The sequence below is a fragment of the Lichenostomus cassidix genome, chromosome 8 (assembly GCF_008360975.1).
Source record: "Lichenostomus cassidix isolate B80296 chromosome 8, HeHo_3.0, whole genome shotgun sequence".
NCBI lineage: Eukaryota > Metazoa > Chordata > Aves > Passeriformes > Meliphagidae > Lichenostomus > Lichenostomus cassidix.
In genome coordinates, this window is record NC_139489.1 from 24,850,557 (window position 1) to 24,870,718 (window position 20,162).

A 20,162-nucleotide genomic window follows, 5' to 3' on the forward strand; every position below is an offset into this window, starting at 1 on the left:
GCACAAGTGCCTTTGCTAACTGGTGATAAATACATCTCTTAGTGCTCACCCAAATGATGCTCCACCCCAGGCTTGTGGCAAGCCCAGCAAGCGTGCTGTGTGGGGCTGGGATCTGCATGGATTTATGCAATGCTCCTCATGCTCCACAGGGACAACCCAGCTCTTCCCATCACACCTCAGCATGTTGGCCCCAAATTGCCTGGATGTCACGGCCACAGGCAAGCAGAGGAGGTACTCCCCATGCCACCCCATGCCACCGGTGGAGTGGCGAGGGTTAAGTTCAGCCGGCAAGGCGCATCTCTGTTGCAAGAGTCCATTACCTCCCGCCACATTACCTCATTCATTTCTTATATGCGGATGGTTTATTCTCCCATGAGCACCCTCGCTGGCAGACATGGCTAGTGTAAAGTCCCCTCCCTCCCCTGTATTTCTCTATCCATCACATTTAACACTCTGACAGTAACAGTCTATAATGTTTCTATTCTACAAAACCGCTCTGTCAACTCCAGGCTTCCAGAGCAGCAACTGAGGAAAATAAATAACATCAACGCCAGGCCCGACAGTATCACAGCTTGCTTTCTGCTGGGGGTTTAGTTTAGTTGCTTTTTTTTTTGAGGAAGGGAAAAAACAGGAAAGCGAGAAAAAAAGGGCAAAAAAGTGCAGGCATGTTACATGTGGAGAGAGACAGGCCTGAGTTTCCTTCCTACCTACATGAAGGGCTGGGAGACCCTCACAGATGAGCACAGTGCTTCCAGTGAAAGGAACAGAGAGCCCACTGCCCCCACCCCGTGCTCATATTGCCTGGGGACATGATGGCTTAAGAAAGGGGGACACGGGAGCATACCTCGGCTTCCCTTCAATGCCACCTGAGGGTGAGTGAAGGCAGCTGCCCATACCCAGGGGCAGGAATGGGCTGGGCAGCACTCACAGAAGCTATCTGGGGGAATGGAAGCTGGGCAGCAAGGGGGAGAGGGGCTGCAGATACTGCAGATGGAGGATTCAATCCACGATCGCCCACCATAACTCCACAGCAGCGGCAGGCAAAACCCCATCTGCTCCACACCAGCTCCTGGCCAGCAATCCCTAATCCACTTAGATAATCCACTCTAGCTCGTGGCTTAGTGGCCTCACGGTGTTTTCCGTCTCCTTTCACTCCTGTGAAAGTCCCTGGAGTTGAAACCAGGCACACAGCTGCCACGCCGAGGTTTGCCTGCTCCCTTCTGCAGCTGCACAGGTGACCCCAGCACCCAGCGGGAGAAAGGGCAAAGGGGAACTCACCCAAGTAAATACGGCCAGCTTATAACAACAAAAACAAAACCAAGAAATAACGCCTTAAGAAATTGCCTAGCACTTCAGAAAGCAGAAATCCAGCAGAAAAAAAATGCACCTTTTCCTTGATTTTTGCTTTTCCTCAATAGGACTGCATTGGTGTTCATTTTAAGTCCCTATCTGCAAGCTCACCTCCCTTCTGCATGAGCCACACAGGCCTGAAAAACAGAGACCTGCTCAGGTGGTGTTCTTCACTGGGGGAAAAAAAAAAATTAAAAAATAATTACATGCACAAGAACTTTTCCAATCGATTGGAGAGAGACACAGCCCTTGACAGCCTGCAGACCTGGGAGCTGTGCTCACCAGGCAGCTTACACAAACCAGCAGGGATGCACACGCCAGCAGTCGAAGGATGAGGCTTTAGGGGATGCTCAGAGGAGAGGGAGGTTTGAAGGGTTCAGAAAGCATGGGGAGCAGGTAACTGTCTTTGCAGCCCCCCAGTTATCTGGTTCTCCAACTCTTTTGTGTAAATCAGCTTTAAAATCAAGCTGATACCCTGCAGCTTGACACCAGGCAAGGCCCCCACCAGTCCCGGAATGGGGATGTGCATAAGGGTGACATCACCCCACATCGCTTTCAAGTAAACAAAAAAAAAAAAAAAAAAAAAAGGAAAAAAAAGAGGAAAAAAAAGAGCAAGCAGAAAACGGTTCCCTCTTTTGTTTACATACCTGCCAAGGGCTGACGCTGGCTGCTGTCAGTCATTTGTATGAGCTGACGGTTTTCTAGCCCAAAGCAACCCAAGCGATAGCAAGGCAAGCAATAAAGGGATGGATCCTGCTCCAAGAGCCCCGCACCACCCCCAGTTCACCCTGCCAACTCTGCTTGGGGAGGAAAACACACCCAGACACCAGAAAGGCTTTGGGTTTGGAAACTGAACCCTGAGCTCTGATTCCTGGTAAGGCAGAACATCACCTCAGGACCCCAACCCCAGAGCAACACCCGCACCCTGCTCTGCCAAGCATCCAAAATTTGAATAGCTCAAACAGAAATGATGTTTGCACATAAGCATCCTCTCCACGATTCCCCCAGAGCTGGGGGGGCTCATGCAGCACTCACCACAGTTCAGGTTCACTGGCCAGACCATGCCTGTCCTCTGCACCACAAGCTGGGGGCTATGCTGCTAAGTCCCCAGAGCTGCTGAGAAAACCCTGAGCCTGGAAGGATGCTAATGGGATTTGGGCTACTGTCTGGAATGAGCTAAAGGATTAGGGCTCCAGTAGCAAGGACCTTACCACAGACTCCTGGTTCTCCGCTGGGAAAGGCCTTTATTCCACTGCGAAAAGAAACTTCCCACTTGGCAAAAGCAAGAATGAAGCTTCCCGCAGTGGTCTGACAGCATAATGTGCGTGCAGCCCCTGTGTACACACACCCCCACACAGGCTCACAGGGAACGTGCATCAGAAATACAAAGAATGAAGGCGCAATGAAAGGTGCAAACCCAACTCCGAGCTGTGATGTGAAAAAACGCACAAATGTTTGGGTTTTTTTGTCGAGCTGTATTATTTCCCATTCATAAACATCCCTCTCAATAGCTATGTATGTACCCAGATGAAATTTGTATTTAGCTCAGTCCTGTCACTGGGAAGTATGTTATTTGCTTGCTGATTGCTGCCATTATTCGCTTTATAAAAAAAAAAAAAAGGCCCTTCCTTTGCCCAACATGAGAGGAGAAACTGGGCGCTGGGACTAACCAGAGAGCAAACCCTGGAGAGAAACGTTTGCAAACAGCTCACAGGCTGAGATTTGTCTCTGAAACCCACACATGCCCTTATATAATTAATCCATTTTCTATTTACTTCTGCAGCAGGATTTGCTGACAAACAATTCACAGAGCGACAAAGCAAAATCAGTGGGTTTGGAGCAGGAGGAGGGCTCACAAATTGTGTTATTCGCCCCCAAGCTCTGGTGTGACCCAATGCCCTATGGATAGACACAGCAAGTTTGGCTGTTGTGTGCAATAGCCAAACCTTCCAGGTTTTGGTTACCAAAATTCAAGGCTGGAGATTGCCTGCAGGACGAGCAGCATCTTCTGCTGTGTCTGCAGCAGAGCCCTCCAATGGACAGAAATGACGGAAGCAGCATGGAGGGAAATCCAGCCGTCCTAGTTTCAAGAAATGTAAGATTTAGGCTGTTTTTTTGCAGAGCAGAAGGAAACTGAAGATGGAGAAAATCCTCTGGTTTCAATGAAAGCATCCCTCCAGGCCCTCCCTAGGGAGCAGCCAGCGTGGCACCAGAGGGCAGTAGTGCCAAAGCCACCCACTGCTGCCCTGCTGCAAGCCCCAAACACCCAGATCTTGTCAAGACATTCTCTCCAGGCACTCATGCAGAGAAAGAGGAGGCAGGAAAACAACACCACTGACCATTTGATCCCTTTCCTTTACAGAAAGCTGGGTGCCATTTACCAGCCACGAGCAGCTGTGTACCAAACCAAACTTAGGTGCTTTTTGCCGCTCCTTTGAGGACAACTTCAAACTCTGGGAGCTTCACCATGGTGCTGACAGGTGCTTGTGAGGGGCAGCACTGCTTCCCATCAAAGCACGCCTGCCTGGGACTAGGCGGATGGTCCCTTGTGCTTGGGAATTGTTGGGCTCTGAAACACCCAGGCACTGCCGCCAAGGAAAGGTAAAGAGTTGGGATGGAAAGCCACAGGGAAAGCCCAGCATGCAAACAATGCATCACTGCACTGTTGTGTGGCTGTGAGCATCAGTGCCAGCATCCCTCCTGCTGCAGGCAACACGATGACACCCAGGGGCCACAGCCTCATCCCGCACAGCCTCCTCTTGCCGTACTCCCACCTAAAACCCACCTCTGGATCAGATAATGGCTAATGGGACCTGCAGCCCGGCGCTAACGGGAGATCAGGCGAGGAGGCAGCGGCGGTGGAGGCAGCAGCCAGGCTGCCGAGCGGGCTCGGATGCATGTAATCAGAAGGGTTATCTAATGCTAGTTTCATTCTAATTGAGTCACTACCATATGTCACCCTGCAATAACAACGCAAGCAGCATGCAACTGAATACATATTTAATTCACATAATGGGTACAACAGTAGAAGTAATCAAGGCAGTTTGCCATAAGCCATAAAGAAGTGTAGCATGTTCCTATCGAGGAGCAGCCTGCGCTTGGGGAGAAGGGGATGGCAGGAGCACCGCGCCATGGAGAGAACTGCAAAAGGAGGGGGGAACTCCCCAAAACGTGCCCCAGCAGGGACTGGAGGTGAGGTGGCCATTCGATGTGAATGGGAATCAATGGCGGAATATTGTCGACGGATCGTTAGCCCCTTCAATATAATTAACGGTAATGGATTTATTGGCGGAAATTTAATGATTTGAATGTTAAATACTGGCCTGGAATTGCGTCGCGCAGTCCAGCCGAGGGGCGGGCACTTTGTTTCCAGTTTTTAAGACAACCAAAAAAATGACAAAACCAGGCAGAAGCAGGAGAAGGTGCAGCCCTGGAGGCAGGGCCAAGTGGCCATGGCCATCCCTGCTCCTGGCTCACCCTCCTCTTCCAGCAGCACCTGACAGCCCTGCTCGCTGCCTTCATTTCCTCCCGCAATGAGAAGATTAATACGATTGAGGACCACTCATCAATATCTTTGGACAGATCAACCGGAGTTTTCATTAAAGCCATATTAATGCTTTTGGATACACAGCTGCGGATGGGTTAGGCTTCAAAACTAAGGCCCAGAGAGGAAAGGAAACAGGAGAGGAGCAGTGCCTGCTCCCAGATGGGAATTAAGGGAGAGCTGTCCGGTTCTCGTTAGCAGCCTCTCCCACCAACATGTTTTGATGTATATTTCATGAGGATAAACAAACATTCATTTCACTTTGGGAAGGTGCTTGCTGTAATGTATTGGCAACCTCACCAGCAATGAGGGGACATTAATTTCAATTCTGGTGTTTAAACACCTTGTTGATTCCCAATCATTCATCCCTGGCTCAGCACATCCCTGGCATGGGGAAAGAATCGGACAAGCAGAGCCCCAGTCTCACCCTTCTGCAGAGCCTGTTGGAGTTCATTTGCTATTTAAATGACTTAAGAAGGACCAGATATTAGGAAAGAGGTGGCTCTACCTGGCTGCTTGCCTTGGGGTGCAGCCTTCAGGCATCCCACAGAATCATTGAAGAAAAGCTCCTAGCTTATGCAGGGAAACACTGTTTCCCTGAACAGAAACAGGCTCTGAGGAGTATTAGCAGCTACAGTAAACTACAGGATGTGCCAGAGATGGAAGGACAGTATCTGTGCTGGAAGACCCCCGGATCTCCCAGGACTCCTTGGCCTTCCACCTCTGTATCCCTGTCTTAAAGATGAGGGATTCTCAGTGTGGTACCAAAAGCCAGACCTAACTTAGCAAACATCCCACCCAGGCCACAGGGCTTGCCTTGCAGGGAGAGGGGACCCAATGTACTGGTGAGGCTCCATTACATGCACCTCCTTCCAAAACAACCCCTGTTCTGGGGGAACACCTCAGCCAGCTCCTGGCTTCAAGCATTTCAGCAGATTTGCAGCCTGCAGTCCACAGTGGGGCTCGGGAGATACACAGGCTAAATGGTGAGAAAATGGTCACAGCATTCCCAGGGAAATGCAGGTATGGATGCAGACGGCTGTCTTCTCTCCATCCCCAGCCCTCAGCTTCTCACAGGCATGGCTGAAGAAATGGAGCTGGCAGAAATGGAGCAGTGGAGGGAGCAAGGTGAGCATGGGGAGTGGGAGCATCTGAGAGTGGGAAAATGAGAAGGAAATATGGCCAGGAAAAGGACACAGGGTTCTGCTGCACAGCACAGGAGAGCAAGGCAGGCTGAAGAAAGAGTGGCTGGAAGACAACACCACATTATTCCTCTCACATGTCTGTAAGAGGCGATGCTGCTTGCAGAAAGGCTTTTTAAAAATAAGCTGTGGGTTAAGATGCATGGAAACAGGAAAATAGAAAAATGATGCCTTTATGAAACAGTGAGGTGGTGTTTATGCAAGTGCAGTGGGGCTTGCTTATCCCAACCCACCCTGAACACACTCACCACCACCCAAAAGGAAGATGGGAGCTCCAGCACAGCTCTCCCTCTTCCAAAAAAGAGCGATCCCACTAAAAGACTAACAAACAGATAATCATCTGAAGAGCCAAAACAGAGGAGGACAGGGAAGAAGATTCTGCACACCAGACAGCCAGAGCTGCCCCCTTGTTTTTCCTTCCACTTTTATCCTCCTTCTTTTTCTGATCACCAAATATGCCAGATATCCTACACAAAAGGTAAGCTTAAAAGAAGTTTCAGTACCTGACACACATCAGCAGCTCTCTGAGAACACTGTAGAGCAATTAAAGTTGTTTAATACGAAGCATGCACAAAGAGACACAGACACAGATGCACATACACATAAATGCAAGCAATGACACAAGAACATTTCTCCTTTTGCTTTACTTTATGTGATCTGCTTTGTGGGGACATTGTAGAAGCAACAACACTGTCTCCCTCCATGCACTTCTCTGTTTTTAAGGGTAAAAAGCTGCTTTAAGAAGAAATCACATTAATGCCTAGAAAGGAGCCTACGACAGGAGAGTTGCCATGATCAGGGGCACAAGGCAGCCAAGCACTGATGGACAGAAAACATCGTGTCCTCACACATCTCCTAGGACCTGATTCCAATGAAAGGGTTTTCATCAACACCAGGTGGCTCAGGAGGCCGGATGGTCCCTCCGTGAATGAATGGCTAATCCAGCCCCATCACAAGTCTCTTCCACACCCTTCTTTGGAGGCTGATGAAGGTCTACGTCACTCCTAAAAATTCCCCCCATGTCTCTGTCTTGACTTCTCCAAAGACAGACATTTTCAGTGGCATTGCAATGGACACAAATGACCTAATGGCAGCCCCCTAGAGACACAGCTGGACTTCATGCTGTTGATTGGGTAAAATATGTATTTCTTCATGGTAGGGTTAAAACCAGCTGAATTTCCAATTTCAGCTCCTTGCAAGGAGCACACTCCATCAGGCACCCCAAAGAGCTCCTCATCTAGCCAAAGTGGCCAGTGAGGTAACACAGAGGGAAGAACCAGCTCAGACCTCTGTCATCCCAACTGTCCCACCAAAGCTCACCCACTGACATCTAGCAAAGCCACCCCAGCTCCTGACACTTCCCTGTCCTGCTGCAAAAGAAAGATCCATGGTCTGAAGTCGCATGGAAAAATCCCAGAGCCTTTTTCCCCTCTGCTTCCCTCCCACCCCATTCAATAATCCTGTTAAACTGAACCCTGGCTGGATTAATCTCTTTCCCCAGACAAATGGGCGATTATTCAGGCATCACATTGGGATTTTTAGGGTTTGTGTGCATTTCTACTGATCTTCTCTTGGCTTCTTTTGTAAATGGCTTTTACTGCTCCCCCGACAGCACGCACGATTCAATTCAGCCTCTCTATTAACGTTTCTGATACAAATACCTGCTCCCCAGGGCTACCCACCACAAATATCAGCAGAGCTTTGGGGAATCCTCCCCTACTTCACCACCAGTTTGGTGGCTCAAAAAACCTACAGCTACTCATATTTGTCCCTAAAAGTCCTCTCCTCTCCAAAGCTTGCTGAAGAGACAAGCTCTGCAAATACTCAACCTAAGGCCAGAGCATCCAGAAATCAACCTCCTAACCAAGCCTAGCAAATCCAACACACACCCTGGGCAGCCTGGGATAAGGAGGTCCTACTGAAGTTAACTGAATTTGGCTCCCAAACATACAGGTGTAAACATATAACTCAACCAGGAAAACACTCAGACAGGAACATCAGGTGCTTGTTGAACCTCCTGCCCAGGAGAATGAATGGAGAGACGCTAGGAAAAGCAAGGAAGAAATACAAAGTGACCCTGGAGACAGTGCTCAAGTTTCTTGTCAGGATAACAATTCCTGGGTCCCATATGGCCATAGTTCCCACAAAGTTGGTCACCCTTATTTCAATAATCAAAGAAAATATTTGGGATGAGGACACATGGTCCCTACCCTGCATGAAGAAATGTAACTGGGGTTCCTTTAGTCCCTGGAGCACCTCTACAACACAAGCTCTTATACACCAGGCCAACAGCTCACATCATTCCACATTAACATTCCTATACATGCAATTACGAGTGTGCATAGACAGATATATGCACACACAAACACATGAACATGTATTTTTTGTAAACAGCACGAAACCAGGCAGCACTCAAACACTTTTTTTGTTCTTTGAAAAAGAAAATCTGCTGTTGAGGTTGCTCACTCCCAGCCCCAACTAACGCCATCCCATAAAAGCCAACAAGCCCTTTCGCACTGCCCAGATGTTTTCCCTGCACGTCCCCAGCTATATTTCTATACTTCAGTGACTACAGTAAGTTGAAACTAATTTATACTCTGGCTTGCCCTGCCAAGGCGAGCCGGCAAGGAGGAGCCAGCTGGACCGTGGAGCTCCAGAAGAGTTTCCCAAGGCCCAGCCTGCTCTGCCTGTCTGTAGGTATGGTCCGAATGGCATGCCCAGGATGCCAGCATGACCCTTCAAGCTGCCAGCAAAGAGACAGGGAACAAACCAGAGCAGATACGAGCTCTGCAGCTCACAGCTCTCTCCGTCTGCAGAGCTCACTGGCAGCGCTGCCAGCTTCCACCTCAGTGCAATACTTGCATTTTTGGACATTTTTTTCCCCTCAAAGCTTCAAGAAAATCACATATGATATCAGAAAAGAAAGCACAACACAGAACAGTGCTGATCCTCAGGAAAGACCAGGCCTGAGCAGTGAGGTTTCCCCCATGGCTCAAGACATTCTTAAAAAGCACAAACCAGTATTTCCAACTCCTCTGGGGAGTCTGGTTTGCGGCACTCTGGATATACAAGATGCTTTTTGACACTGCTAGGACAGAGGAAGCTCTGCCAATTCCTGCCAAGATCTTGAACTGGGGATAGCAGTGGAGGACTGGCAAGGGGCAGAAGTCCTCAGGAGACAACTGGAGAACTGCAGGAGAAGGATGCTCTGCAACTCTCCAGAAATCCTTCCCATTTCCTTTGCAGCAAAGGACACTCCAGGGTGCCAAACAGACCAAAAAGCCACAACATCCACACAACCCCAGCCTCACTTCCCTAATCAGGATAGAGATAACCCAGGCAAAATTCCTATTAACCAGCTAATGCATGTAGCAGTGTTTCCCAGCCAAGGCTCCTCATGGCTAAATAACAGTCTTTATCCCCCAATTTCCCTTCATCATTTGTCATCTTTCTTCAACTCAGTATTTCCTGAATTCTCAAGTACTAACAGGCTGAGGAAAAAAAAAAAAGAAACTATGAGGAAAGTGCTTATGAACCACTAGAAAACTGGCTAATGTTTCCTACCCCTCTCTCTTCTCCCAGACTTCCCCCCTTCCACCCTGGGCCTCCAAACACTTCCAGGCAGCCAAGGATCTGCTCAGACGTGCTGACCTGGGGGAGAAAATCCAGCAAGCAAGAAGGCAGATGGATCCCAGTGCTGAGAGAAAGAAGCACACAACACCGGGACCTCCATCAGGTACATCTGCTCCCCCATCCCACCCCAAATCAGCCCAGTATCCCTGACCCAAGTGATGCCAGGACCTTTTCCAAGAGACAAGGGCAGAAAAGCAGTTCCACACAGGACATGCAGCACAGGGCCACCTCTCAGCCAGCAGTCCCCTTCAAGCCCAGCTCAGTTTCTGCAGCAAAAATGGGTCTGTGAGGATGCAGAGGAGAGTGGCTGTGCTGAGGGCTTGGCAGGTGTGTATGGACACAGGGAAGAAAACAGAGCACAGCAGCATTTCACACTTGGAGGACTCTTCCCTCTCCACCTGCATCCACAGGCATGGAGTGGGTGACCAGGGCATGGCCCCAGAGAGGGCTGGAGGTAACCCCACCTGCCCCACCATCTCCAGCACAGATGGAGACCTCCAGCTCCTCCAGCAGGCAATCCAACCCATCCTGCAGCCTCCAAAGCAAAACAGAAAGGAATGGATAAATTTTTTTACCCCCCCACCAATGCTTCCTCACCACCCAGGTTCCCCTCCCTCCCTTGGTTTCCTAACACACTGCCACATCCCCAGATATATTGTGTAAGGGCAATTCAGGGGCAAGCTGAAAGTAAAGCAGAATGGCTGCAGAGTAGAGAAACAATGAGAAAAAAAAAACCAACAAAAATAAAATAAAATAAAAATATGAGGAGAAAGGGGGTTTAAAGAGAGACAGGACTAGGGAAAAAGCAACGGCAGCACAAGGAAAGGGGAAGGGGGGGAATTCCTCTGGAAATCATTAATACCCCAGGAACCTTCAGGACTAAACCTGAATACAGACACTTAAGCTCTCAGCTCTGCCATTAACGCTAGGGCCTAAATTATTGATCTTTTGCCTTTATCAGCATAACAGTCACGTCCCGGTATCAAGATCTAACTACACTGCGGTCCCTGTGCTGCAGCCACTGAAATAATTAGGAGAAATTCTCATTAAAGGAGAGTGAAAGGTTCAGAGATGGAGACAGAGAAAAGGGTCTGGGAGGGTGTTTAATGTCTTCCACGGGGTCGAGAGAGCGCTCTGATCAAATCCCTGCATGAGGCTGGGGGATGACAGCTTATCAAAAGGAGAAGTCCAAAGCCCCGCCACACCAGCGTCCACCCGCCACTTCCACCACGCGCCGGCCACAGGGCCAGTAATGGGAGGTGGGGGTAAAAGGCATCAAAATTAAATTTAAAAACTAGAATTAATAATGGAAGGGCTGCTGCAGGCTTGGTCAGAGTCTGATAAATCCAGCCTGGGGTAAGAGAAGGGGTGCAGGGAGGGGAGGTGAGGAGGAAGGAGCTCCAAGGAGCTCAGCATCATCCCCAAGGCACAGGGCCAGGGCTCTCCCTATTTCAGTCCAGACTGCACTGCCCAGGATCCAAACGGAAACTGGAAAGAGAAAAGGGAGAGGAGCAGCACCAAACCAACATTGCATGTGCAGCCCAGAGGATGGAGGGAAGAAACCAGGAGGATGGAGGGAAGAAACCCAGCCTGGTGGTGGCATTGGTCCTAGCCTAAAAACACTGTGGAAAATCATTAAAAAATTTTAAAAAAAAATATAAAAAAGGGGGAAATGCACCCCCCACCAGTCTGAAATGCCAGGAAACATTGCACAAAGCCCAGGGTAGAAAAACAATCCAGTCTGGTGGGCAGCAGAAAGAAGTCGCTGGAGATTTCAGTGTGATTGGGAAGGGGGTGATGGAAAGATAAGGGGAGTGATGGAAGAGGGGGGAGAAGGACAGGGATGAATGTAGAAAGCCTGTCCCCTCCCCCTGCACACACAAAGTTTGCCTATATTTAATGTCAACGCGCTGTAATTTAAAAGAAAAATTCCATTTCACTCGGCTAATCAGAATGGTTAGAGAGACCATTACCACAAACACTGGGAACATCTGAAATTGATTATTTTTTACTTCGCGCAGTTAATGAAATCCTCCAGCGACTGCGGGCGAGCGCGGCGGAGGGGTCTGCACCGGCGCCGGGGACAGGAGGGGGCTGCCAGGCCACCACCGCTGACCTTTGTGCCCAGGGCGGCGGGGGAGCGGCGCGGGGCCGGGCTGGGCTCTCTGCCCACCATTTTGTGAAGGCTGGAGATATTTAGCATGGGCGGCACATCCCGTAAGGAGCACCACATCATTAAATGTCTTGGGCTGGTGCGGCGGGGAAGAGAAATGCAGGATGTCACTGCCTGATAGGGAGAAGACTCGGAGGTTATTTATTAGCGGACACTTACCACAAACTGCATTTTCTCCATTTGCATTCGATATGCTGCAGCTGGCTTAGTGCTGGGAAAAGACGGGCGGGATGGAGGGAGCAGCACCCCTGCTCTTCCCTGCTGCTCCCCACCCACCTCAAGACCCCAAGAGCCATCCTGCTCCTTGCCAGTCCTACAAGAGCCACCTGTCTATCTGCTTGGCTTGATGGCCAACTTTCCCTAAGAAGCCGCTCAGTTTCCCATTGATGCTCTCTATGATCAAGGTTCAAGCAACCAAGCCACGAGGTCAAGCCAAAGTCCTCAGAGCTTTCCAGTGGCCCTTTGGCCACTGATACAGGACACATACTTTCTGCAAGACCATCCGGAACAACACACCAAACAGACCAGTGGACACTTGGACACCCAGCCCATCACAGCTGGATACCAAATCCCTCCGGGAAGCATCATGAAGGCATCCCAATGCATCCCTGCCTCAGATGCAGGCACAGGCAGGGGGCCACTCTCCCATCCACCCTGTGGCCACTGCCTCTCTCCCACCTCCGAAAAGTGGCCGAGTGTAATTACGCAGAAAGCTCCTCTGGAGCTATATCAATAAGACAGACGTCTGTTGTATCATTCTCTCTCAGTAAGGCATTTCTTCTCCCCAATTGCTCATATAGAATCATAGCCTAATAGCATGCTATTAACATAATTGCCAACACAACTAGTGTTCCGTGTCTCACAGCCATTTGCTTATTTTGCCATAAAGAATATCAAAAAACAGCCCGAAAAGCCGCAGCCCGGCTGTGCGGCCGAGGGCACCGGCCATCAGCTCTGGTGGCAGTGCCAGGGCCCGGTGAGGAGCGGCGTGGCACCGACGGCCGGCCCCAGCTGTGGACCGCGGCACCGGCAGCGCGCTCCGACCGGGCTCCCGAGCAGACGTGTGCGAAGATCTAAACGGATTCTGCCAGGCGAAATGAAATTCCCATTATTTTTAATTAATCCTTAATTAAAATATATTACTCCGCAGATTCCGCAAATCTCTCTTAATATGCAAATGCGGCCCATTCAAGGATATTTACATATCATTAATTAAAACGGCACATTCTTTCAGTCTAACAAGCTGAGAGCCGTGTCTGTTGCCACACTGGCAAGAAAGCCGGGCCTGGCATTGCCAAATACATCCATGAGAAAGATGTTCGGTGTCATGGCAAGAGTGGGAGAGCATAGAACAGGGCTGGGAAAGCAGACACATCTCACGGAGGAGACAAGTTTGGGACATCCCAATCCACAGCAAAAGAGCATCCCTGAGCCTGGCTGGAGTGGGTGGATGGAAATGCACATCAGCACCACCACAGCCAGCGAGGAAGTTGGTGCTTCAGCAGAGCCAGGGGTCTGATCACAGCATCAGTGCTCACCCACACACAATATCTAAGGCCAGCCAGTTCTCCATGGCCCTCACTGCCATGCTGTGCTGTCCCACCAAGATTTGTCACCAGGGAGTACTCCTGCTCTTACCTGTCTGCCTCAACTTCTGAGCATGGAGATCTCTTTGCTTCCAAACTACGGCATACATCATCTGCAACAATCAAGTTCCCAGTTCCGAATTCCCTCTTGGCTGGGGAAGACAACCCACCCCATCATAAGGGTCAGACCCTGCAAGCCAAGCTGATGCTACAGCCTTTTAATAGGGTGAAAGCAAAGAGGTGATGACAAGCTGGCTTGAGGGAAGAAGGCTTTCTCTTCCCCAGTAATCTCCTCCATGGCTCTCCAAGAGGAGTCAGTGCCTCCCTCCCCAAGGTGTAAAGCACAGGCTCTTTGGGCAGCATCACCAACACACAGGCACAGCACTGCAGTTCCCACCCCAACCGCCCATCCAGCAGCACTACAGACTCTGAAACATGTGAATCCAACCACAGTGAGAGACAGCCAAGAGGTTCATCACTGCTCCAGCACGAGTCTCATAGCTGCACAGAAAGCTGTGTTTTAATACTCTGGAGAGGCTTACCAGGTCACTGAGTCAGGCACAAATCCACCCCTCCGAAGAGCCATCCATTTTGCACACACCATGACAACTCCTTGTTATTGCCAACAGACCTGTGTCTAAGTCTCCCATGGGCTGGTGTCAACACAGATGTCAAGCACCCAAAACCCAGGCAGCAGCTCCATCCCAGAAGAGGAAGGCCAAACAGTGCCTATGCCTTCATGGCTCCACTGCTACCTGAAAGGGAATGCTGGCCAGATCTTCACAGTGATATGCCAGGACAGAGCCATGTCTCCCTTCACAACCTGGACATAGTGCTCCCAGAACCTGGAGCCTTCAGGACTGATTTCCATGAGAATGACAGCCCCACTCTCATCGTCTCACTACTGTCACTACCTTCTCCTAGGCAGAGCAGACAGCAGAAATTCAGCCAGCAGCTCCTCACGTGGGACTGACAGGTAATTCTCAACAACAATTAATAAGCCTCTGTCCTTCTCCAGCGCTTTTCATCAGAGGACTTCAAAGTGCTTGACTGAACTTGTCTCCACTGCACTCCAGAGCGGAAGCAAACCTGTACCAACCCCTCCACCCAGATGAGGAAACTGAGGCACAGCACAGGGTGACCTGTCCCCTGCCACACAAGAAGCTTTACACACAGAGCAAAACAAAAACCATGGAGCTGGGTGAGGGAACTTGTGCTGAGCATTGTCAAACGTGTTGCTGCTCACTACTGAGACTGGGGAGGGACACCAGCAAAGGGGCACTTCACTCTGGCTCTGTGCTTTTTTGTTCCTTCCCCTGGCAAGTGCCACCAGGCTTTGGGACAAGGGCAGCCCAGCTGGGTCCACCTTCCTCCTGGCCCAGCACAGCCACCCTGAGACACCCACATCACATAGGTACTTGGCATGCAACACCTTCACGCTTTCCCCAAAAATGATGCTGTTCAGATCACATAAGCCTTGGCTCTCCCAGGTCTGCAGAGGAGGAGACACTCGTACCATTACCAGCCAGCTGAGAGGACACGATACAAGCTACTCAAATCAAGATGACTTGGCTGCATTTCAGTGCCTCCCGTGGCCAGGAAAAGTGGCAATACCTCCACATAGCAGGCTGATATTCACACTGAGTCCAGTTTAGGCCACACTCATCCCTTTTGGCTACACAGTAAAAAGTGGTAAATTCATTCTATATGTGGCTGAGGCTTTAACCAGAGAGGCATATCAGAGTGCTTCCTTTTATTTTCTCTTGCCTTTTCCTAGGACAGTGCATGGAAAACATTTCTGCTTTATCTCAGACTGCCCCTTCAGCATGCTTTCACATCACTTAACTCCTTGTCAGATCTTCAGTGCCATACCAGTCCAGGAAGCTCATGAAAGCTCACGCTAAACATGGCAGCTGGCAAGCCAGGTGCTGCCAGAGGGGCTTGTCCAGCCTCCACAGCATCTTTGGTCCAAGGCCTTCTCAAGAAGTAGGCAAGGGGAGATTCTGGGCTGGGCTTGAAAGATCCATTCACAACCCCTGCACCAACCTGCTGAAGAAGTGCCCAATGCATCAGGAGCTACAGATAAATTCCACATAGAATGCCTTCCTCACCAGCATGCAGGCAGCTTTGGAGAACCTTCCACTGACCCCCTAGCACCATGTTGTGGCCTCAGGAGCTGCCCAGGCCAGCAGCTTTCACCTGCTTTCCAAAACAGCCTCAAAACTCCCCAAATCCCCCCCCAGTCTGGAGCACTGGGACACTGCGAAGACAACACACCAAGAGGTGCCAAATGGTTGATGAATTATACCAATTAATACTCCCCCAGCATCTCCTGTGACGGAGAGGTGTTTGAACCTTGGTGGTCTTGGCCCAGGGCCAGCTGAGGTGATTAAATCGTACCTCCCTCCACTCTCCCTTTGCAGTTCCAATTGCACGTGAAATTGCTCCTCACCTCCCAGCACACCCAGCTGCGCCCTGGCCACCAGCACAGCGTTAAAAGCCACTGTCACAAGCCATAGCTCCAGGACATGGGTCCTGAGCCCATCAGTTCAAACAGTCCTATGTCCAGCAAGCTGTGAGGAGAAAGAGACAGACACTTCTGCCTTCTCCCTGCTCTGAGGCTTCTTCCTTCTATTCCCTTCACCCAAATATTGCTGCTGTAGGTAGTGGAGCAGGTCTGGGATTCCTGCTCTGCTCCCTGGGCTGGGGGACCAAGATCCAGGCTCCCCAGGCAGACAGTGACACTTCTCCATCTCATGCACAGGGACAAACCTGTCATCCCCTCTCACCACGTGCTCCCCTTCCAGAACACAAGACAAAGCAAAAACAAATGCCACCGACCATTACAGCTTCACACCCAGTGAGGGCACCAGGACAGAATGCCACTGGAGGGACTCCAGCGCCACTTTGTCACCCAAGATGGTGCTCTCCAAGCCATATCCTCCCAGCAGCATCCACCAGTGGCCCTGAGATGCCAAACCTGGATTACAAAAGGGCCTAAGCTTCCCAACATCATAGAAAGGCCCTGTCCCCCTTGGCTCCTGCTCTGCTCCTGTGTCCCCAGCAGACACCAGACTCAGCACAGCCCATGGTCACCCCAGCTGGGGGGACTGCAGGAACAGTCAGGGTGGGGAGGGCTGTCCCTCCCTGCCCCCTGCTGACACACGCTCCACCATGGCACTAATCCCATATTAATATGCTCCCCACAGCTGAAGCAGCCAACATAATGAAAAAGCCCATCCACGAGGAGATAATCATATTATAAAACTATTTTAAATCATTGCGAGCCAAGATGGATGGGGCAGGGAGTGGTGCTGGAGACAGGCTGCCATCACTCCAGGTGTCCTCCACAGTCCAGCCACCTTCAAGGGCTGGACTCCCTGGCTAGGGAGGGCAGGGAATCCCCAAGCTTTCTGTGCCAGGGGCACACCAGAGATGAGTAATATTAAAGGAAAGTGAAACATGGCCCAGCAGAGCATGGCCTAAGAGCTGGTGGGAGACTGCCAGTGTCGCTTTTAGTACTCCCACTCTCAAGGCAGACAGCAGCTCACTTCAAATTCACCAGCTCTCATAGCTAGGGGATGGCAGCTTTCATTTAAAACCACTTGCAAAACTCATCCAAGCTTGAGGGCACAACCCAGGAGGTGGAGCAGGAGCTGAGAAACAGCCACTTGGTTTTTAAAACACCTCGCTGACACTCACTGCTGTCTCCTGTGTGGACAAGGCCAAGCAGGCGCTGAAGAATCATAGAATGGTTTTGGGTGAAAGGCACCTCAAAGATCATCTCATTCCAAGCCTCTGCCATGGGCAGGGACACCTCCCACTAGACCAGGTTGCTCAAAGCCAAGATGTACTCTACACTGGGGATAAATAAAGAAGACATCCCTCCTCCCACCTCCACAAAAGAGGACTCAGGACCAAGGACAAAGTCCCCACCTCTCGTGTGACGACACATCCAGCCTCAAAGAGAAACCCAAGCCACAAGGGAAACAGCTTAAAAGGGAAAATAGCTGGGAAAAGGGGAAACCCTGGAATCAAAGGAGCCCCTACAACACACATCCTCCCCCTCCCCTCCTCCTTTTGCGCCTTGTTCTCTCTCTCCTTTCCCCGGCCAGGTTTAATTTGACACCTTGAGCTTTGGTAACGAGGTGGGGAGAGAGGAGCCACAGCGGAATTCATTAGGCTGAGCACTGCAGGGCCCGCTCTCGGCGCGCTAATGACATCGGAGGATAGGGAAACGAGACAGCCGCCACGCAGGATGAAATAAACATGAGCACTGTCAGCACTGACAGCAAAAGGGACAAAATAAGGCAGGTAGAGACCTTTCCCCAGCCGCGCAATGCAAAGCGACAGCTTCCAAAGCCCCCTGCCCGCGGATCCCCTCTGCCCTCAGCTTGGGAGAGGGGAGGGTGGCTGAGAAAGGGGATGGAAAAGAAAAGCAGCAATTAAACCACCCTTCCCATGATTAAACCCCCCCCCCCCCCCCCCCGCTCCCAGGCAGGCGCACTCCTTCACTCCCCTTCCGCAGCAGGAGGAACTCGTGCCACCTCCTCCCAACCAGCCTGCGTGATCCCAAATTCCATGCAGTTAGTCCCTGGGTGTGGGTTTTGGGGATGCTATCGATGCCTGGGGTACACTTCTCCCTCCTCCAAACCCCCAGGCGTATCACAGCAGCGACCAAGGGGGAGAGGGCCACGCTCCAGTGTGTCACAGGGTTGGTGTGCAGGCACAGACACTGCTCCTGGCTGCAGGAATCCACAGCTCTGGCACAGCTGCTGCCAACACTCACTGTCCTCTTGGATTTTGGCAATATGCAGACAGCCAGCAACACCTTACCTTGCTCACTTGCAAACCCTCATCCCAAGTCCATGGGTACTCAGGTATATCATTCCTGCCGAGACTGTAATGTTTGAGGGGCAATGTGCAAGCTGCAAAGGGCAGGAAAACTTCAGGATCTAGAAGAAAAACACCTGTCCAGCTCAAGGTCCAGCACACCTCCCCTTGGTGCCTTGCTCTGCTCACCACTTCTCCAATTCATCAGACAGCACAACAGCCAGGTAACACTTTCCTGCAATGACCCTGATGCTCGGCAAGGTGAAATACTTCTGACCCCAAGAGCATCACAAGGGTTTCCTTTCCTCCAAAAAATACGGACCTGCCCCATCCCTCTGCGCTTCCCATGAACACTGATTAAAAGGACAAGAGCTTGATGCCCGGCAGATCACTTGGGTTGACAGATGCTCTCTTCCCATCAGGAATCTGAATTTTCTGCTTGGGTTTGGGGGCAAGTTTTTCTGGCTGGGCAAAGTTTCCAGAAGGCTCTTTTACAGCATTTTCACTCCAGTGCTTTTAGTGCTCCCAGTCGTTGGCTCTGCTCCCAGGACACAGCAGCATGCAGGAGGGAAGGGCACATAAGGGAAAAAAGGCAAAATTCTGGAAAACAAGAGCACTGAGTATGACTCCTGTATTGCCTGTTGGCCTGCACCCTATCTGAAAAAGTCACATGTACACACCTGACTCAGTTTCCCCATCTATTAAAATATCCAAATTCTCATTTGGCCCTTTTCTCCTCCTATTCCAAAGATGGCACTCACCAACAAATGCACTGCTTTGCTGCATCTTCGCCACCCTGATTTTCACCCCAGCAAAGAACCCCCCACGTTGATGGGAATACAAGACCCATCATATGGTTTAAATGACCCAGGGCTGTTTCCCAAAGTCCACTCAAAGGCCAGGAACACTTCCAGGCTCAGCTACTCAGCCACTGCTCCATCCTCTGCTTTTATTCCCTCCCCCCGGCTCCCCCAAGCATTCCTTGAAAGCGAATGGCAATTGAGTTTGTAAGTCCCTATTCATCAAGGAAATTAATTCCTTATGCATAATTCATTTCTTTTGTCAACTTTTTTTTTCCCCCAAATGCTCCCGAAAGCATCAGGAGTGGAAGCAGCAATAGGAGAATGGGAACACAAGAGGCTGAGGAGGGGAAGAAACAGCCTTGCTTAAAGCTGACCAGCACATCACTCCAACTCCCAGCTCACTAGGTATCCCGAGGGATGTCTGAGGAGGAGGGAGGCCATCACAAAGTCTGAGCTACCAACAAGGAGTGAGTTTGCTGGTGGGATAAAGACCTTGTGTGCTGAAAGTCTTTACTGTGTCAGTGTCTTTACCGAAAGTCTTTACTGTGTCAGTGTCTTTACTGAAAGTCTTTACTGTGTCAGTTGTCAGCCTGACTACAGGAGGTAGTCAGGCTGAGGATGGTCTCAGTGTAGTTGAGACCCCTTGAGCATCATCCCGAGTAACAACTGAGAGCCCAGAGAATACTCCAAGGCTTGGCATGGAGCAGGGAAACCAGGATGCCCAAAAGATCAAAGATGGAGGGAGCTCCGACAGTGTGAAATCACAGTGTTCTGGTCCCTGCCTCAGTGTGGGTGGCAGCCTCTGCTCAGGCTTTCTGCCCTCTCACAGCAGGGTATGCTGGCCTTGTGCTGTGCTGGATGGACATGTCCCTTCTCCAGGTCCAGAACCAGCTCTCCAGCCTTCACCACACGTCTGGTCTGTAGGGAGGCATCTGTCTGTCTGGGTTATTTATGGCGGAGAGCTCTGGAGCCGTGTCAGAGCCCTGCTGACTGCAGAAGCATTGCAGATAGCTTTACCTTCTTGCAAGCTTGAGTCTG

At 50.7% G+C, this 20,162-nt stretch overlaps 1 protein-coding gene across 2 annotated transcripts in view; it reads right to left on the reverse strand.

Annotated features, from left to right (window-relative positions):
• The window catches only part of PBX1 (PBX homeobox 1), a 129,005-nt gene that overhangs the window by 61,318 nt on the left and 47,525 nt on the right, over nucleotides 1-20,162 (reverse strand). The window lies entirely within an intron of this gene.